Genomic DNA, 19,674 nt, shown 5'->3' with positions numbered 1-19,674 from the left:
CATACATGGAGGCAGAAAACCAGTATTAGTAAATAAAATTATTTTAACAATAAAAATGTTTTAAATCACACTCCATACACATTAAGCAATACCCACTTGACCAAGCAGGTTTCATTACAGAGATGCAAACTTGGTTCAACATATGCAAATCAATAAACACATTTATAAATAGATTCAAGAGCAGAGATCACAGGAGCATCATAATCAATACAGAAAAGTCTTCTGCATCCCTTCAAGATAAAAAGCCTGGAAGAAACTAGATATAGAATTGTTATCTACTAAGCTAAGCATGCCAGAAGCACTCTTATCTACCATTTAAAATATTTGAACATATGCTTTGGACCTTGATATAAGCACAGCCATAAATGTGTCTGCTGTCTTTCTTTCTTGAACTTTACACTGAGCATGCTGAATAATGCCTTTAACTGTTCCTGCTCAGGAATGACCCCAGCCATAAAGTATTTTCCTATGTGACTGTGTTTGGGCTTCCTGGATAAAATCTCCATGCTTCCTTCACTCGATGAGGACACTGTTTTAGAAACAACTCCATGCTGTCCTTGCCTGCTGCAGGTGGCCTGTCTTTCTTTAGTCTTTGATGTCTTGCCTATATTTATTTTGGCATTGCACCCACCAAGATGCAAATTCAACATGTGATTACAGAGTAAGCTGAGAGTGCTGGAGACTGGGGGTGGAGAGAGAGATGGCTCAGCAGTGAAGACCAAAGGATGCTCCTTCAGAAGATTCAGGTTCCCAGCTCCCACATGGCAGCTCACAACCATCTGTAACTCAAATCCCAGCGTATCACACACCCTCTTCTGTCCTCTAAAGGCACCAGGCACGAAAATGGTACCCAGACATACATGCAGACACAAAAATAAAATACAGATAAAATAATTTTTTTTTTAAATTAAAGAATGTTGCAGGTGAGATGAGAGTAGTAAGCCAAGCCCTGGAAGGCCTAATGGGCAATTCTGAGGGGTACACTGGGAGGCTGCAGGACGGTGCTACACAAAAGATAAACATGGTTGTCACACACATAGCATTTAGAAGAATTATTTTTTTCTTCTGGCAGCTGAGCTAAGAACGGACTGAGAAGAGATCACCGGACAGAGTTAAATGCTCAGAATGATCCACGAGAGCAAGGTGTTGTGGCTCATACCTGTTGGTTCAGCATTTGGGAGGATGAAACAGAAGAATTGCCACAAGTTCAAGGCTAACCTGGTCTACATACTGAGTTTCAGACCAGTCTGGGTAACAGAATGAGACCCTGTCTCATAGACCAACCGACAAACAAAAACGAAAACAGAGGATGCATACTGGCACAGAAGTAAGAGGTATCATGGTTTCGACTTGGGAGTAGAAGTGCTAAAAAGTGCTCACACTCTGAAGATGTTTATTTTGAATATGAGTTTGAAGCCTAAAGTATGAAAGAGAGGGAGAAGCAGGGATAATTTTAAAGTTTTGGGCTTAAGCAGCTTGAAAGAATTCGGTTGCTGTAACTGAGATAGGAAAGCCACATCCTGCCATAAGTATAAGCCTGTGGCTTTACAAATAGTGTTTCATTAGTTATCAAAGTCCACTGTTTCCTTTGGTACCATGGCAGGTTTGTTCTAGGAGCCCCTGCAGACACCAGGGATGCTCACATCCTTTATTTAAAATGGCACACTATTACACTGGCTGCACAATTTGTTTACTCTGTAGGTTACTTTAGCTCAGTTGCTAATGCCTAGTGGAATGTAGATGCTATAAAGGAGAGTTGCGTATTCAAAACAGATACAATGTTTTAAGTGCTTTCTACTTGAGATTAACTGAACCTGGGATGTAGACGTGGGGGGCCTCAGGGACAGATACTTATTTTTAACTATAAGAGATCTTTGTGTGTGATTTGAAATTCCTTGTAAAATGCTAATAAATGAGAAAGTCTTCCTAAATGTTCCCATGAAGTACTTTGAGAGTTGCCACTGGCACATTTATGCTCTTTGCTCTCGCTGAGCCGCTGAGATCTTGCTGGCATGGCGTGGGTGTTTAAACACCGTGATGCATGCTGGCTGTGGTGCGCTACAGTACTGTAATTGTAGGAATTATCTCCTGCTCAGCTATCTTCTTTACAGAGAATTTCTGCTGTGATTATCCACTGTTCTAAACTTGCTCACTATAGTGTAAGTAAACCATACCCTTGCTCCATAGGGAATATTTCACTTTTGTGTTCTATTTTTTACAAATATCTGAATCTACATGCTCCTTTCTTCTCACTTCATCTCTTGAGAAATAAAACTCTTTTTATTTTTATTTACTTGTTTATTTTTTGAACTTGCTCTGCAGAGCAGGCTGGCCTTGAACTCACAGAGATCTGCCTGTCTCTGCCTCCCAAATGCTGGGATTAAAAGCTCCTGCCACCATCAGGGGCTGGAGAGACGGCTCAGTGGTTAAGAACACTTGCTGCTCTCTCTGAGGACCTGGGTTCGGTTTCCAGCACCCACATGGCAACTTAGAGCTTTCTGTAACTGCAGTTCAGGAAATCCAGTGTCTTCTTCTGGCCTCCATGGGCACTGCAGGCATGTGCTGCATAGACATGCTGGTTTGATTGCTGGCACTGTATTCAAAAGATGGAGGCAGGAGGATCCGGAGTTCACATTCTTGACTATATAGCAAGTTTGAGGCCAGTCTGGGATACATGAGCTTGATTACGTATAATAATAATAATAATAATAATAATAATAATAATAATAATAATAATAATAATAATACAATAGAACTAAAAGTAGTTTTACTGTTGATTTTTAAAACAACAACACAAAAATATATTATCATTTAAAAAATCTTACTTATTTCAGTTTGTCTTTGATGGAAAGAGGATGAAGTGTTGGACAGTGGTAGCACATTCCTTTAATCTCAGCACTTGGAAGGCAGGTGTAGATCTCTGAGTTCAAGGCCACCCTGGTCTACAGAGCAAGTTCCAGAACAATCAGTCAGAAATACAGAGAGAAATTCTGTCTCAAGAAGAAAGAAAGAAAGAAAGAAAGAAAGAAAGAAAGAAAGAGAAGAGAAGAGAAAGAAAATATAGTAAATATGAGGCCTGGTGAGATGGTGCCAGCTTCCAAAGCTATGGGTTTGAGTTGGATCCTAGAATCCGTGTGTTGGGAGAATGAGAATCATTTCAAGCAAGCTACCCTCTGATCCACACATGCACACCAGGCATGCACACGCACAAAATAAAAAAAATAAGAATGTGGAAAAAAAAAAAAAAGATTCAATTTGGTTTGAAAAGCAAATATGGCCAGTCATGGTAGAACGAGTAATCTGCTCTGGAGGCTGGAGGAGGAGGGGACTCAAACGTGAGGGCGGGTGAGTGGGGTGGGCAGTCCTGCTAAAATAGAGAGAGTCCCAGGGCCTCACACATGCTAGCTAGCGGACCCTCTGCCCCTGGGCTATGTCAATCCTCACAGCCTCCGATTCGCTAAAGCTCCACTTGTTTTCGCTCTCCTCTAAACTAATAGTGATGGTGGAGAAAGAAAGCATAGGCAGTCGTAATTGACCACCAACTCCTGCGGTGTTGTTTACTTGGAAACTGTATTAAAAGAACAAATGCTATTTTATATATTGTAAATGTATAATTTTATAAGAACTTCAAAGCTGGATGCAGTGGCACCTACCTGTAATCCCGACATCTGACCAAAGGTCTGGAACTAGAAATGAAAAATTTTATTTATTAGTGGTATTGTCCTTATTACTCTGAGATGAGTCTTACTCATTGGTCAGGCCTGTCTTGAATTAAAAATCATGTCAGTTCAGCCTCCCAAGTTGCTGGGACTTTAGATGTACATTTTAACCTACACATTAATTTGGATATAAGCTAAATAATTAACAAGCACCTATACTACGTATTTATATTACATAAGATTACATAAATGTTAGATTTGCAAAAATGTAACTATATTATTCATTCAATACTTACTATTCACACACAATTCCTTTTTAAAAATATGGAATGCAGCGAGGCAGTAGTGGCACACACCTTTAATCCCAGCAGAGGCAGAGGTAGGCCGATCTCTGTGAGTTTAAGGCCAGCTTTGTCTACAGAGGAAGACCAGGACAGCCAAGGCTACACAGAGAAACCGTGTCCTGAAACAAAACACAACAAAACAAATAAACAACAACAAATATATATATGCTCTGGGTCCTTCTCTCTCCCAAATCATCCATAAGACTCCCTGTCCTCCACCCCAAAGTTTGGCTGTGAGTCTCAGCATCTGCTCCATCCTCCACTGGGTGGAGTCTGTCAGAGGAACTCTATGGTAGGCTCCCATCCTGTTCCTTCTCTTCAACTGTTTCTGGTGTCTGTTCTATTTGTCCTTCTGAATGAGAATTGAGCGTCCTCCCTAGGCTCCTCCTTGGTATTTAGCTTCTTTAGGTCTGTGTACTGTAGTGTGGCTGTCCTCTATTATATGGCTAACATCCACTTGTAAGTGAGTTTATATATACCATGTGTGTCTTTCTGGGTCTTGGTTACCTCACAGAGGATGATCTTTTCTAGATCCACCCATTTGCCTGCAAATCTCAAGATTTCCTTGTTTTGGAGCCAACAAACCTGGGTCTGGGGGGTGGGGTGGTGGTGGAGGGGGTGCTACAGAGACTGATGCACCAGCCAAGGACCATGCATGGTGAGGACCTAGACCCCCTGCTCAGATGTAGTTGATAGGCAGCTCAGTCTCCTTGTGGGTCCCATACTACAGAGAGTAGGGGCTACCTCTGATGTGGACTCTGGTGCCCACTCGCTGATCACTTCCCCCTAGCAGGAAGGCCTTGCCAAGCCACAGAGGAAGAGGATACAGGCAGTCCAGATGAAATTTGACAGGCTTGGGGTCAGATGATAGGGAAGGAGAGCTCCCCCTTTCTGAGGACTTGGGAATGAGGAAGGGGGTGGGATGACAGAAGGAGGGTGAGACCAGGAGGAGACGAGGGAGGGGCCTACAATCAGAATGTAAAGTGAATAAATTAAAAAGAAAATAAGCCAGGCTTCATGGCACATGCCTTTAATTCTAGCACTACAGAGACAGAGGTTGGTGGATTTCTGTGAATTCGAGGCCAGCCTGGTCTACAAAGTGAGTCCAGGACAGCCAAGGCTACACAGAGAAACCCTGTCTTGAAAAACCAAAAATAAATAAATAAATAAATATATGGAATGCCTTATGCTTTTTTGCATGTCATTTTTGTGCAGAGACCACACTAGTCTTCTCTTATTGTTTCTTTTGTTTGGTTGGTTTTGTTTTCTTTTTTCTTTTTTGTTTTGTTTTTGTTTTTCTTTTTGGTTGTTTGGTTGTTGTCTAGCCTTGGCTGTCCTAGACTCACTTTGGAGATCAGGCTAACCTCAAACTCACAGCAATCTGCCTCTGCCTCCTGAGTGCTGGGATTAAAGGCCTGTGCCACCACACCCAGCTTGTTTGTTTTGTCTTGTTTTTTCTAGACAGGGTTTCTCTGGGTAGCCCTGGCTGTCCAGTCCTGGAACTCACTCTGTAGACCAGGCTGGTCTCCAACTCAGAGATCCACCAGCCTCTGCCTCCGAGTGCTTTTGTTTCATTTTTAGTATATGTGCTCTCCCTTGTTATGAACCACCACAGGCATCTAGGCAAGTACACTCCCACTGAGCCACGCCCCCAGCCCTAAAATGATCTTCCTCTTATCCTAATGTGCCCATCCTTAGTGTTCAGTGAGGCTTGGAGACTTTTCAGAGTTATTTCTACTTCTGTGATTCATTACCCATGAGATCCTTATCTACACTCACTAAGGAACTGTGACAAGTTCATAAGTGACAAATTCAATAGGACCCGACAGCTCCTCAAGTCTCTGAGACAGAGGCAGAGACTTGACATTTGGACAGAACTCATACCTAGCTCCTTTCTCAGATCAATAGGCTTGGGGCAAACTGGAAACAGCAGATAAAGGCAATTTTTTTCTTTTTTTTCTTTTTCTTCTTTCCCCCTGCATTCCACCCCCAGCCAACGGCAGCAGCTTAGCTGTGCCTTAATTGTAGCCTTCACCTCAAGGATGTTAGAGCTCTCTAGAGGTAGTTATTATTTCAACATAGAGAGCACTAACAAAGTGTGCAAGCACGAATCATGGTGCGATATTTGAAAAAGCAGAATGTGAATTCAGAGATGGTTTGACATTGCGGACTATTTATTTATCCTTTGTTTTATTTTTTATTTTTATTTTATTTTTTCCAAGACAGGGTTTCTCTGTGTAGCTTTTGCTGTCTTGGGCTCGCTTTGTAGACCAGGCTGGCCTCGAACTCACAAAGATCCGCCTGCCTCTGCCTCCTGAGTGCTGGAATTAAAGGTGTGCACCACCACACCTGGCCTAGCTTGGAAACTCTTAAGCCTTCTGCCTCAGTTTTCCCTGTGCTGGAATTAAAGATGTGCATCACCACACCCAGCTATTGTTATGTTTTCTGTACATTTGAATTCTTAAGATATCCTAGAGCCAATTTTTTCACTATAATAGAGTAGAAATATATTCATAAATTTATTTTTTAATATTTATTCTATGTGTATGTGTGTGTGCCTGAGTATATGTGCATTGTATCTGTGAAGAAGTATACAGATGTCAGAAGAAACCTCAGGTTCCCTGAAACTGGAATTACAGGAGGTTGTGAGCCATCCAGTATGGGTGCTGTGAACCCAGGTTGTCTGCAAGAGCAGCAAGGTCTTCCCAGACCTTATAATTGATTTCTTAATTTACTTCTAATAATATACTATACAATTTGTCCTTATGATATACAATACACAGAATTGAGGGTATAGTTTATTAGCACAGTGCTGGACAGGCAGATGAAAGACCGTGGGTTCATTCCCTAACACTGTAAAATAAATAACTAAATAAACTTACAATGTATACAATGCATTAAGTTTTAGTATATTCAAAAACAACCTTTAGTCAGTTATTCATGTCATCATTAGTTCTAGAACATTTTCAATAGGCCAAAAGTAAATATTATACCCACTAGCTTCATTCCTCATCCCTCACTGTCCTGACTTATTCCTCGCTGACACTGCTGTAATTGTAAGCTCTCCATGCTTTCCTATTCTGGGCATTCAAAGAAGTTGGATTATATAATATGTGGCCTTTTGCGTGTCTGGCGTCTTTCACTTAGCACAGTGTTCTCAAGGTTCATCCATGTGTTGTATGTATCAACACTTTATTGCTTTTTAGGGCATAATTGTATTCCACTGAGTATATACAACACATTTTGTTCATTGATTTACGAACTGAATAACATTTAGATCATTTTCTTTTTCTTTTTCTTTTTTTTTCTTTTGGTTACGACAATGCTGCTGAACATGTTTGTGTGCTTACTTGTAGATGACAGTGAGTTCAAGTCTGTGAGGTATGTAAGAACTCTTTATTAAATCATTTAAGGAAATCTGATTCCCCCAGGGACTGTATCATTGTATAGTCCCAATAGCCATGCCCTAGGGTTCCAAATTCTCTGAATCTCCAAGAGTTCTAGTGACTGTCATTTTTAGTTATAATTATAACCATTTATCCTAACACATATAAATTTGTATGTAAATGTTTTTATTTCTTCAGATTGGGGGAGATGAGAGCTGTAATCAAGCTTTTGGTTTTTTTGTTTTGTTTTGTTTTTCAAGACAGGGTTTCTCTGTGTAGCCTTGCCTGTCCTGGACTTGCTCTGTAGACCAGGCTGGCCTTGAACCCACAGAGATCTGCCTGCCTCTGCCTCTTGAGTGCTGGGATTAAAGGCGTGCGCCACCACCGCCTGATTTTGTACCCAACTTTTGATGAGAGCCGAACCCAATCATGAGTTGAGCTGAGCCCAGAGTGTTTTTATGTAAATATCTCTAGGCCTGGGCCTGGAAGCTTCTAGCTTCTGTACAACCTAGCATTTTGTAAGCCCAGACCTTGCAGTCTTCAGCTTCCAGCCTCCATGTGTTAACCTAGGTCTGGAATGTTTTCAGCCTCCAAGACTTACTGTTGATTAACTTACACTTTCTAATTCTTTCTGAATTCGGGCTGGCTAGTTCAACTCAGCTGTTCTGGCTCAAAGCTCCTCTCCAAGCTGACCAATCAAACTGGCGTCTCTTTGATTCTAACTGAATTGTTCTGCTTGGAAAAATTGCCTCTGAACTCCACAAACTAAACTGCATGAACTCAGCTACATTCAACTGAACTGGACAGTACTGCACTGAACTGTACTGTAATCCTGGACTTTCCTGAACTGTCTGCACGAACTCTCTTACTTTCTTTCCCTGTGCTGCTCTTGAGTAGCTTCTCTTTCCTGTCTGTTTCATGAGAGTTGGACGCGTCCTATCTCTGACTCATTCTGTCAAATCTTTCTCTGATTCACCACTTTGTCTGCCCCGCAATTAGATACCATTGTTTGGGATTAAAGGTGTGTACTTTATCTCTCCAGCCAGAGAGATTAAAGGTGTATACTAAGGGGTATCTATATTCCAGCAGGATCACACAGACCTCGGTGTTTGGATGTGATCCCTTGCCATAGCAGCCATGTTACTGGCTTAAAATTCCTCTACATGTGGCTTCTACTGGTTAATAATTCTGCATATCTTTTCAAGTGCTTAGAGGATACATGTATCTTTTAGGAAGAGTTGTCTGAAGCCTTATTCTTATTAATTAATTTCTGGTGTTTTGTTTTGTTGAGATGGGGTTTTACTATTTGCTCTGGCTGCCTGGAACTTGCTATATAGGCCTGGCTGGCCTCAAACTCACAGAGACCTGCCTGCCTCTGCCTACTGAGTGCTGAGATTAAGAGCATGTACCACATGCCCAACTGTATTTAATTTTATAGACTGGGCTTGAATGTCTTCCTTTCTGTACATCTTTTCCCACCCCCACCCCAGACAGAGGCTCATGTATCTCACATTGACATCAAACTTGCTATGTAGCCAAGGATGACCTTTTATCTTTACTATCCAAGTGCTATAGGTGTGTGTCTTTATGTCCTGCCCATTAAAATCCTTGGGGACCTGACTACAGGGTAATGTTTTCTGACACACACTAGACAGTTTCATAGAATTTTATAGCAAACAGGAAAGTAATTCAGGAGTGCAGTCCAAGAAAAATAAGGAAAAATTGATAAATAATTAAAAGGAAAAGTATTTCATGGGCAGAAAATTAAATTTCATACCGTTACTATGTAAAAATAAAGAATCTGTAATATATTTTGACTTCTTCTCATACCTGTAAATGCTTATACAGCAGATTGTTAGAGGTTATTGCATCAAACACAGTCGGAAAAAAAATCTGCCCCACTGAAGCTGAGACGGGCTGAAAGGAAACCGCGGTTGGTTTGGTTACTTGGGTTAATGGGCTGGTGTCCAGGCATGAGAAATGGTCACATTAAGGAAGTTATTACCTTTACATGTTGAATGATTGCCAGCGATGTTTTAAATAGTGAGAGTGGCTCTTGAAATAAAACTTTCTGACTAACTCCCCATCCCTCTTTGGTAGTTAAAGCTAACTCCAATATAATTCTGGAACTTTTAAAGACGTTCATGGGAGCACATAGAGTTAACAGTTTATAAATTTTCTTTATTTCACAGAGGAAAACAGGCACAGGAATTGGGCGCCTCTATTGTGGTCATCCTGCTGAAAATCTCCTGCATTCTTTGGGCTATTCATTTCCTCCCTGTAAATACACTCCACCACACTTACAGGAACACTTAGATACTTAAAGAAGAAATGGTTCCTGCTAGGCAGGTAAGGCTGACATTTGAGAGCACTGGGAGGAAGGTTTGGGTCAGGAGGACAAGCAAGAAGAAAAGAAACATGGGGTCAGAAATCCATTCAAGCAATCTGCTTGAAGGAATTCAGAATGGAGGCAGAGTTAAATAACAGTCAGAGTCAGGACCTCACACAAGCCAGGCAAGGTCTATCACTCAGCTCCACGCTCTGCCCACCTGGGAATTTTTATGTGCTTAAGGAAGGAATTACATCCTCAAACCTGGCTTGAGCCTGTAATGGAGGACATGAAGAGATGGCAACAGGAGCTTCTGACGTAAACCGATCCTGACAAGATGCCGGGGGCTGGGTACCTTGTAGAGTGCCTGTAAATTTGGAGCCCTGTGTATTCTTCAGAGAGTCCGCTAACTACACTGGATGAGTTGGAGAAAATATTTTATGAGCATCTAGGGAAATCAGTGTGCTGGACACTTTCCATCATTGTGACAGGATCCCTAAGGAAACAACACAAGAGGGAGACAGTTTATTTTGACTCACAGGCTCAGAGGTCTCTGTGTGACAGCTGGCTCTACTGCTTGCATATTTGTAGCAAGGCAAAATGTCAGGAAAGCCAGTCAGGGTGGGAGGAGGCTGCTCATCTCATGGTGAGCAGGAAGTAGGATATGAGCTCCACTACCTGCTCTACTTCCACCAAGTGGTGCTACCTTCTAGCTTCCTCCAACTCATTAGCCACTTGATGATCTCATCACCACCCCCAGCTGGGGAGCAAGGCTTCAAGAGTCTTGGTTGGGGGACATTTCAGATTCAAGCCACAGCTGCTAGTTCCTGGGAGCACTGAGAAGCACTGGATCAGTGAGAGCACTTGGGTTGTAAATGCTTAAGGAAACCCAACCTCATGAATCAGCTTCGTAGACAATGAGGACTTCCATTATGTTATAAAACAAGGAAGTTCAGAGTTAGTACAGGGCTGACTGATGTCATCGATTAACGATGATACAAAAGCTAGAGCATTCTTCTGTCCCTTCAGATGTGTCATCCCAGGTCACCTGCTGCTGCCCTCAGACAGTGGGGAAGTATAACTGCAGTAATTCTTGATGTCATGATCCAGGCATGCCAACATCCAGAGAAAGAAGACCCACTTTCAGAATTGAGGGAGGTTGTTTGTTTGCTTGGTTTGGTTTGGATTTTGGTCTTTTAGAGACAGGGTTTCTCCGTGTGGCCCTTGGCTGTCCTGGGCTCACTCTGTGGACCAGGCTGGCCTCGAACTCAAAGAAATCCGCCTGCCTCTGACTCCCCGAGTGCTGGGATTACAGGTGTGTGCCATCACAGTCAGCTGTAGACAGTATTTTTAAGAACCCTACAAAACTGGTTACAAGCTTGTTTGGAAACCAATTACTGGTCCCAGGATGGAATGCCCTGGGTAGGCTATACCAGTCATAGTCCATTTGAATGGCGTTTGCTTGTAGGTAGAGACTTGCCATTGTTTTCTCCCTTAGATATTAATCCAGCTTCTTCTTCCTCAGGAAAACATCAAATGGCTGATGACACTGGTGCAGCGGGAGGGCCCAGATTTGGAGGCCGCAGTGGCTTCCGGAGGATGCAACAGTAGTCATGACCGAGGTGTGGCCCTGGTTGAGGCCAAGGAGCTCGTGGAGGTAGAGCTGAAAACAAGAAGTGGATCCCTATCACCAAGCTGGGCTGCCTGGTTAAGGACATGAAGATCAAGTCCTTGGAGAAGAGCTATCTGTTCTCCCTGCCCATTAAGGGATCTGAGATTATTGACTTTTTCCTGGGTGCATCCCTAAAGGATGAGGTTCTCAAGATCATGCCAGTGCAGAAGCAGACACAGGCTTGCCAGCGGACCAGGTTCAAGGCTTTTGTCACTATTGGGGACTACAATGGACACATTGGTCTTGGTGTTAAGTGCTCCAAGGAGGTAGCCACTGCTATCCAAGGGGCCATCATCTTGGCCAAGCTTTCCATCATCCCTGTGTTGAGAGGCTAGTGGGGGAACAAGATTAGCAAGCCACACAGTGTTCCGTGCAAGGTGACAGGCTGCTGTGGCTCTGTTTTGGTGCATCTCATCCCTGCCCTCAGGGATGATGGACGGCGTTGATGACACTACACATCAGCCAGGGGCTGTACTGACACTTTGGGCAACTTTGCCAAGGCCACTTTTGATGCCACTTCTAAGATCTACAGCTACCTGACACCCGACCTCTGGAAAGAAACTGTTCACCAAGTCTCCTTATCAGCAATTCACTGATCATCTTGTGAAAATCTACACCAGCGTCTCTGTTCAGAGGACCCAGGCTCCACTGTGGCTACCACATAAGGATTTTTATACAAGAAAAAAAAAAGTTAATCCATTTGGGCAGGTCCTTGACCTGGTGAATAGACCACCACTAGGAAGGCAGGCTCACCTTAAACAATGTTAAAGAGGAAGAAGGAGGGCTGGAGAGACGGCTCAGTGCTTAAGAGCACTAGCTGTTCTAGCTGGGCGTGGTGGCACACGCCTTTAATCCCAGCACTCGGGAGGCAGAGGCAGGTGGATCACTGTGAGTTTGAGGCCAGCCCAGTCTACAAAGTGAGTCCAGGACAGCCAAGGCTACACAGAGAAACCCTGTCTCAAAAAACAACAAAACAAAACAAAAGAGCATTAGCCATTCTTCCAGGTGTCCTGAGTTCAATTCCCAGCAACCACATGGTGGCTCACAACTTTCTATAAGATCTAGTGCCCTCTTCTGGTGGACAGATGTACATGCTGACAGAGTACTGTAAACACAATTTTTAAAATCAATTAAAAAAAAAAAAAAAAAGAGGAAGGAGGAATGATTGCCCTTTTAATGGGACAATGTACATTTCCCACACTAATGGCCCATGACTGCCTGTAACTCCAGCTCCAAGGTAATCCTTTGCCTCTGGTGTCCAGAGACACCAGCACTCCTATACACATACCCACATGCAGCACATGCACACATACACATAGCTACACAGAGAAACCCTGTCTCGAAAAAAATAATAAAAAATAAATCTTAAACAAAACAGAATAGGACCAGCAAGAAAGCTCAGTGGATAAGAGCAATTGTGGCCAAGCCTGAGGACCTGCGTTCCATGCCTGCTCTCCATCCTTGCCTTCCATGCCTGCCTTCCATGCCTACCTTCCATCATTGCCTTCCATGCCTGCCTTCCATGCCTACCTTCCATGCCTGCCTTCCATCCTTGCCTTCCATGCCTGCCTTCCATGCCTGCCTTCCATCCTTGCCTTCCATGCCTACCTTCCATGCCTGCCTTCCATCCCTGCCTTCCATGCCTACCTTCCATGCCTGCCTTCCATGCCTGTCTTCCATCCTTGCCTTCCATGCCTGCCTTCCATCCTTGCCTTCTATGCCTGCCTTCCATGCCTGCCTTCCATACCTGCCTTCCATCCTTGCCTTCCATGCCTACCTTCCGTGCCTGCCTTCCATGCCTGCCTTCCATGCGTGCCTTCCATCCTTGCCTTCCATGCCTGCCTTCCATGCCTGCCTTCCATCCTTGCCTTCCATGCCTGCCTTCCATGCCTACCTTCCATGCCTGCCTTCCATGCCTGCTTTCCATGAGTGCCTTCCATCCTTGCCTTCCATGCCTGCCTTCCATGCCTGTCTTCCATCCTTGCCTTCCATGCCTGCCTTCCATACCTACCTTCCATGCCTGCCTTCCATGCCTACCTTCCATGCCTGCCTTCCATGCCTGCTTTCCATGAGTGCCTTCCATCCTTGCCTTCCATGCCTACCTTCCGTGCCTGCCTTCCATGCCTGCCTTCCATGTGTGCCTTCCATCCTTGCCTTCCATGCCTACCTTCCATGCCTGCCTTCCATCCTTGCCTTCCATGCCTGCCTTCCATGCCTACCTTCCATGCCTGCCTTCCATGCCTACCTTCCATGCCTGCCTTCCATGCCTGCTTTCCATGAGTGCCTTCCATCCTTGCCTTCCATGCCTGCCTTCCATCCTTGCCTTCCATGCTTGCCTTCCATGTGTGCCTTCCATGCTTGCCTTCCATGCCTGCCTTCCATGCCTGCCTTCCATGCCTGCTTTCCATGAGTGCCTTCCATCCTTACCTTCCATGCCTGCCTTCCATGCTTGCCTTCCATGCCTGCCTTCCATGCCTGCCTTCCATGCCTGCCTTCCATCCTTGCCTTCCATGCCTGCTTTCCATGAGTGCCTTCCATCCCTGCCTTCCATCTCTGGAGCCCACATGGTAGAAAGAGAAAGCCTCCTCCTCGGGTTGTCCTCTGATCTTCACAACTACCCACTCACAAAATAAATACATGTAAAGCTATATTATAATAACAATGAGAGAGAAGAGACTGAATCTTACCTAGGATCATTGTACGGGAACCTGATCATACTGGTAGACATGTGTCTTCATTCCCAGCAGGCCAAACGAGATGTCAACAGAACCAATAACTATTAAACATTTAAGAGGCACCCAGAACAATTTTTGCTTGCTTATTGGGGCTTTATAAATACTAGGCAAACACTCTACCACTTAGCTACGTCCTCAACTCTTTTTTACTTTTTCTTTTGAGACATGGTCTCCTAAATTACCCAGGCTAACAGTGAACTTCCCAACTCTGGCCTCAGTTTCATAAGTATCTGGGATTATTTGGCCCATGCCACAAGGTCCAGGTTGAAAAACCTTTTTATTTGTTTGTTTGAGATAAGGTCTCAAGCAGCCCATCGTAGGTTCAAACTTGCTATCCAGCTAGTTTTGACTTCCTGATCTCCCTGCCTTCACCTCCCAAGTGTTATGAGCATAGGCATGTACCAGGAAGCCCAGTCAAAACAAGTTATTTACTTATTTTTTATTTTTGGTTTTTCTAGATAGGGTTTTTCTGTGTAACCTTGGCTGTCCTGGACTCACTTTGTAGACCAGGCTGGCCTGGAACTCACAGGCAATCTGCTGCCTCTGCCTCCCGGGTCCAGGAATTACAGGCATGTGACACTCTGCCTGGCAAAACAACTTTTTAAAAAAAGACTGTTTTATTATGTATACAGTGTTCTGCTGGTAGGCCAGAAGAGGGCACCAGATCTCATTATCGATGGTTCTGAGCTACCATGTAGTTGCTGGGAATTGAACTCAGGACCTTTGGAAGAGCAGGCAGCTCTCTTAACCACTGAGCAATCCCTCCAGCCTGCAAAACAACTTTTAAATGAGTTTTACATGTGTTTAAGTGGCAAACTGACTGTACAAAGTCTAAAATGAAAAAAAAAATACAGTACAGTGCTCTCAATCTTTTCTCTTAAAATTCTGATAGAGCTGATTTGTTTTCTTTGCTATATACTTGTAGCAGTGTTGCCATAGTTGGTATGGTCAAAGGCTGGCTTTGACACCCTAACAATCAGGTCACCTGTCTTTTAATATGCCAACTAAAGGCACAAACAATAGTGAAAAGCAGAGAAAGGAGAGTTATTCAATATAACTGTATTAGGAAGAGCAACAGTCACCTCGAGTCCATCTCAGGGGTACTAATATGACGCTTTCATTTAAATAGAGGGCAACAGTATACATAACTTACCAGCCCTAGTCAAGCTGCAGTGCCATGCATCACTCACCCACCACTGTCTCAGTGCCAGGCTATTCTAAAAGGTAAGCTAGAAGTTTTCTAAGTGCATAAAATCCCTTCCTGGGTAGCAAGTTCCTCCCCTAGTAAACACCAGGATTTCAGCCCTTTCCTTCCACAGCATGAGATTCCTGAGGAAATTTCAATTCTTTGTAGTCTACTGTTCCAATCATCCCATAGTCAAAGGGGTGGACCAAAGTGTCCCTCTTTAGAACATCCTCACTCTTACTAGATGCTAAGACCTTATTGCTGAAGATGCTACACTCTTTGAATACAGCACACAGGTAAATCAAGCAGAAATTGAGTTAGAAGCTTCCTCCCCACTGGCTAATATTGCTAGTGCTGGAAGGTGCTATGCAGGCTGCTGAGAGAAAAAGGACCTATGGGCTTACCCAGCTGTGAATCCCATATGCTTCAATATTGTCCTGCCAGACAAGGTGCCCATTGGTATAAGAGTGGCATGGTTGTCTATGGGTAACCTGCTGATTGCTGATTGGGTGTGAGGCCCGCACAGTTGGAAGGAATATGTACTCAGTACTGTAGACTTGTTCAAAAGCCTATGGCTGGGATGTCATAGGCCCTAGGGTAGAACTTAAATTGGTCAAGTGCTAAGAATAAGTGACTGTTGACTGTTCAGTCTTCAATAGAAGATCAGATTGACCACTGCAAGGCCCAAGGAACATCGTGGAAAAGGGCACTGAAAGACGTGAATTTAGAAGAGTGCCAAGACGCAGTGTCTGGATGGCATGGCCAATGTAATCATGAACACAAAGCACGACACCTACCTGATGCCTATCCGCACAACACCTGCACAAAAAGTAAGTCATGGAAGCAGGAGGGCGACCACTTGGGGAAAGCTAGGGTGTCTTCAGGAGTGGGAGGGCATAACAGGTGATATGGAGTAAATGTGCTCATAGTATACTGTGTACATGTTTGAAATGATCAAACCTATGAGCTCTGGTGCTCCATATTTGACCACCTCCCCTTGGTGGGGAGGCCTGGTGGCACTCAAAGAAAGAATAAGCAGGCTACCAAGATGAGACTTGATAGCCTATGACCATATAGTGGGGGAGGAGGTCCCCCTTGGTCATAGAGTAAGGTGAAAGGGGGAGGGAGGGAGAAATGGGAGGATACAAGTGATGGGATAACAATTGAGTTGTAATTTGAATAAATTAATAAAATTAAAATTAAAAAAGAAATTATCAAAAGTTAAATTTAAAATGTTTTTAAAAAGAATATCATCATTTTTGCCAGGATGGTTACAGCAATGGTTTTCAAACTTTTCTAATCACAGAGTTTTTCCTGAGATGCGTCAGACAGGTTAAAAGCTGACAAAACAAAACACGGATCAGGACTAAAGCAATAGCTCAGCAGTTAAGAGCACTGGCTGCTCTTCCAAGGAGCCCAAGTTCAATTCCCAGCACCCACTTGTTGGCTCAGAACCATCTGCAATTCCAGATCTAGTGGATTTGATGCCCTCTTCTGGGCTACTGGGACATCAGGCATATTGGTACATAGACATACATACACACAGGTAAGATATTAACTTTCATAAAATAAATATTTGCCAGGCAGTGGTGGTACACACCTTTAATCCCAGCACTCGGGAGGCAGAGATAAGTGGATCTCTGTGAGTTCTAGGACAGCCAGGGCTACACAGAGAAACCCTGTCTTGAAAAAACAAACCAAAACCCCAACCAAACAACGAGAAAAACAAACAAACAAACAAATATAGAGCATAGGAAAGTAAACCCTCTCAACACAGGAAAAGTGTGAGTGCCTGCATGTGCATGTGCGTGTGCCTGTGAGTGTGCGTGTGTGTGTGTGTGTGTGTGTGTGTGTGTGTGTGTGTGAGAGAGAGAGAGAGAGAGAGAGAGAGAGAGGGAGGGAGGGAGGGAGGGAGGGAGAAACACTGACTCTAGGTTGACAGCCTTCACAGCACTATGCTAATTGTGATTTTCAGTTGGCAACAGAGAGAGAGAGAGAGAGAGAGAGAGAGAGAGAGAGAGAGAGAGAGAGAGAGAGAGAGGGAGGGAGGGAGGGAGGGAGAAACACTGACTCTAGGTTGACAGCCTTCACAGCACTATGCTAATTGTGATTTTCAGTTGGCAACAGACTTCGCTGAAACTCCACAGTGGGACTCTGCTTCTCCTTCCTGTGTCCTGTGACTTTTTCTTGTCGTTGTCTCCAGCCTCACTTTGACACCCATTAACTTATGCATCTGACCCGCGGTTTACAGAGCACAGTGCCACTCTAAGACAAAAGATAAGGAGACCTGGCTCCCTCACACCAATCCATAGCAGGAAGTGCAGGGGAAAGACACTGCCCTGACTGCAGGGAGAAAGCCATTGGTTGCTCAGCCTCCAATGTCCTGGGCTTTACCCAGTGGGAGTTGCTGTCAATGCTGCTAATCACAGGCTGGCCTCAAGGGGACTTACTCCCTCCTAGTAACCTTTGGTTCAAGATGGAGAGATCTCTTACCTTCACTCCCTGTGGCATAGTTAAGTGAGCCTGAAACATTTAAGCTTTTCCCAAAGGCACAGTGGCAACAGAGGGAAAGAAACATGAACCAGCCGATCTTTTGTAAGGACAAACCTCATTCATCCTGAGTTGGTGCGGCGCGCCTATCTGCCTCTGAGCTTCGAAGGCCATCTTTTCTTTGCCTTCCAGGAATGAAATGCAGAATTGCAGAGCGACTCCCAGCCAGATGCCTTCAGCTCCCAGTCTCTGATTTCCTGATTTTGTTCTACTTAAAACAACAAACAAACAAACAGGCTTTAAGAGGCTAGCGACAAGACTGTTTTTTGTTTGTTTGTTTGTTTCATTTTTTTGAAACAGGGATTCTCCTGAGAGAGGACTCTGGGGTTAAGAGCACTGAATACTCTTTGAACCTCAGTCTACTCTTCATAAAATAGATACAAATAATTCTTCAAAGGGTTATAAAGTGAGTTGATCAGAGGGTTCTCTATGGTTTATTTCAGAAATGGTCAATAAAACACAAACACTGCTTTTCTTGGGCCACATGAGAAAGCAAATTTTGTAAAGGGGTTGTTTAACAACAGCCGCAGTAACAAAAGGCTATGTGCTATCTATCTCCCGGTGTGATCCGGTCGGATCCCTTTCCTGGTGACTGAGATGTGCCTGGCTCTGGAATCTTCTGCCACAGTGACGCTGGCTGCTGAATTAAGGCTGTGAGTGCTGTGGGTGGAAAGAAGACCACAGGCCGAACATCAGATTGGCTTCCATGGGCATCTCTCCATTCTTGCCTCCACCACTTTAACAAAGGCCTTCAAAGAGACAAGTTCAGTCCGTGACAAATAAGTGACAAAAACACAACCAGATGGACATGGTGGTGAAGGCCTGAGACCCCTGTGCTCAGGAGCCGAGGGGGAAGGGCTTCAGTGACTTTGCAGATGGAATGACAAGATGAATTCCAAACCAAAACCAAGCCAAAGCAGACAGAACAAAACCAGAGGACCTTGGGATGGCTCAGTAGGCAAAAGTGCATGTGCTTGTTAGCCAAGCCTGAGTACCTGAGTTGGATCTGGCAAGTCCAATACAAAGTTGGATGTAATAGCATGGTGAATCTGCAATTCCAGCACGCTGCTCATGCGTGAAGTGGGAGGCAGAGACAGGAGAATCCATCGGAACCTCACAGGTCAGCTAGCCTGGAGCTGCTGTCTAAAGACAGCAACAAGAGAGACCCTGCTTTACAACAAAGTGGAGGAAAAGAAGCAACTCTGCCAAAGCTATCTTTCGACCTCCACACACACCATGGTATGTATGTGTGTCCACATTTAACATATACACATTATACACGCTAAATTCATTCACTGATTTGAAAAACAAAGAACAACTAGCAACACAACCAACCAACCAAGGAATTCAGGCCAATCAAAGTTTTAATTTAATGGGTTTGCAGGAGCCAGAGGCACTAAGATGCGGCCTAGCATCACAAGAGGCTGAGGCAGGAGAATCACTTGAGTTCTGTAGTTCCTACAATCTACCTAGCCTCCCGAAAACAGAACAACACCAGGCAGTTTTCCTTTAGCAGAGTCCTGATTATGTCACTTAGCTGACCAATAAACCTCGTGGCTCATCACTGCCTTCCAAATAGTTCTCAGCTGTATGTTCTAGAAAGTGATAAATCATTTTTGTTTTTGTTTTTTGAGACAGGGTTTCTCTGTATGGCCTTGGCTGTCCTGGAACTCTCTTTGTAGACCAGGCTGGCCTTGAACTCACAGAGATTCATCTGACTCTGCCTCCTTCAGTGCTGGGATTACAGGCATGAACCACCATGCCCAGCTTATTTTACAACTCATAAACAAACCAGGCATATACCTATTATTCA

Source organism: Acomys russatus, chromosome 15 (assembly GCF_903995435.1).
Source record: "Acomys russatus chromosome 15, mAcoRus1.1, whole genome shotgun sequence".
Taxonomy (NCBI): Eukaryota; Metazoa; Chordata; class Mammalia; order Rodentia; family Muridae; genus Acomys; species Acomys russatus.
Note: the sequence above shows the minus strand (reverse complement) of the source record.